The following is a 2468-nucleotide window of genomic DNA, read 5'->3' as shown; positions in this document are numbered from 1 at the left end:
CTTCATGTTTTCTCTTTGATAAAATCTACTGACCTCAGTTGCTACTTAGCAAAGAAGCTGGCTTTTATAAAGCTAAGGCTGGACCACTTCTTGCCCAAGAGAGTCTCATGGGGTTCTGAAGACAGGCAGCCCCAATTCCATTCCAGTGTTGTCATTTACCATTAGGCATATATCCTTGGGCAGGTTCCTTAATGTCTCTAATCCTCAACTGCGCCTTCTGTAAAATGAGGGTTCTGTCAATAATAATTCCCTCCACTGTATGCTGGAAGGCTTCATGGGGATGACATATGCGAAAGCATTTAAACCAGACCTGGCTTGTAGTAAGTGCTCAACAAGTGATATGATGGGAGTTACAGCACCTTTTACAATCTTTCCTCCTTCTGTAATCTGAGTGGTCAGAATGATGTGATGAAATATCATGTGTCTGCACATTAAATTAGAAACTCACTCAGAAATTCAACAGATCAGACTTTTAAAAAACACGTGTAGTGTCATTGATTATACATTTTAGAACTGGAAGTGACCTGTTCTGGAAGAACTGTTAGTGCTGCATGCAAAAAATAAATAAATAATGTGTTGCCTGTAAATGAGTACATGCCCTAAAATCTCTCACAGAAGACCAAAGGAATGAATATGAGAAAAAGAATTGAAAGAGAACTTTAAGAGAATTTAAAGCGGGAGACACAGTGGCCAAGATTTTAGAAGGATGCAAGGATTGTTAGTAAGTATGATAAACAAGATTTCATCACAACATCTTTGAGAAGAAAGAAAAGAAACCAACCACCTGATCTATCTCTTAGGTTGGTTCTTACCTGTTATCAAAACTTCTATGGCAATACCCTTATTGACAAGCATGTTCTATTACTCTGATAATATAAAAATGTAATCCACTATGAGTTTGTAAACCTTACATTTTCTCCAAGTTAAATTCTTGAAGTTTATTGCTCTGTTCAACTTTTCTATTCCTGACAAGATTTTGAGTCTTTTCCATGTAAACTCAAGGGTAGCTTGCCTTATAGTTCTCACCTGGAAACATCTGTCTTAAAAAAAACAGGGGCCTCTGCAATAATATTTGCCACTCTAAATATCAATCACTCCAGTGATTGATAATGATGGTGACAATCAAATTCTATCTGATTGAGTACTCTAAATGAGGGATGAATAAATCTTTTTGTTGTTGCCATATTGTAAAAGTGAAGAAACCGTTTTTAAAAAATAACCCAATATGTTACATTGTGTTTTACTTGGTTTTGGTAGCTAAAAGGCCTGTGTGAGAGACCACTATTCAGGAAAACATCACCATATGATATTTGATTGCACCTTTGTTTATGTTTGACAGTTCCATAGATGTTGATGGTGGATATGTGACCTTATCTAACATTATGGTGGCACTTTCATATATACTTTGAAAAGTGTCATTACATATATTATTTATTTTTGTAACAGTGCTGGAAGGTGCACAGAATGGGTGTTACCCATTTTGCTAATAAAGAAAGTGAGCTTAAAGTTAAATAGACAATAAGCAGTGAAGTAGAATCGAGTCCCATGTGGTTGTTACCCTAAACTGTGAGTTCTTTTGATGGTGTTACTTCCTTTAAAGAGCAGGAGGGGAGCTGGGATTCAGAGTTAAAACCTGGCCCCAGGATATTAGTACCTTTTTTCTTTTTTCTAAGCTGGAAACTGAGCTGGTGGTTAGTGTAGGAGCTGCTGCTGACATGATTTTGTCCCACTGTTTTTTGTCCCAGAAGGACACAGACTTCTGACTATGCTTATCATCTGGTTCAGAACTTTTTGGTGTGGTCTATTGATTCAGGTCTTATAAAAATAATGAAAGAAATGAATGAGATGATAGACCACACATGCTGATGCAAATGAGGTTAAATTTACTCCACACGTGTATGCATGGATTGCAAGGGCACATATGGGGTCCTGGGGCCTCTTCCTCCACATTAAGGGACTATTCATAGACCTAGTGTGGCTTTCTTCTGAGGACCCTGGCCTGGGCTGGGATGTCACTTCTCTCCTAGACCCACCTGCTGTCAACTTGGTCTTTGACTTTACACTTGAGCACAGCTTCTGAGAAGTGAGTCGTAATCATCCACTCTTACAGAAGGATCTGCCTCCCTCCAAAGCCTTGACAGTGTTCTGGATGGCGCCTCGGTACTGTCAAGCCCCATTTCCTACACCCTCCAGCACCATTCAAGGAAGACCACTGTTCCTAGCTGCAGATTATCAAATGAGATGAGAATAAGAGGCTAGGAGGAATCACAGGAAAAGGAGTTTGGAAAGAAAAAAGGTGATCAAGAACAAGGCTGCCACAGGGTGGCAAGAAACCACGTCTCTTTCCTCCAGGACCGTGCGGTTGCTTTAACACTTCTCTCAGTTACACACTATTCCCTCAATTTCTCATATGTACAAAAATATAAAACAATAAAGTGCAGTTGACGTCTCAGTGACACTTTTCCTTG

This window comes from Dama dama, chromosome 28, assembly GCF_033118175.1.
Source record: "Dama dama isolate Ldn47 chromosome 28, ASM3311817v1, whole genome shotgun sequence".
Lineage (NCBI taxonomy): Eukaryota > Metazoa > Chordata > Mammalia > Artiodactyla > Cervidae > Dama > Dama dama.
The sequence above is the reverse complement of the archived record's forward strand: the minus strand, read 5'-3'. Positions refer to the sequence as shown.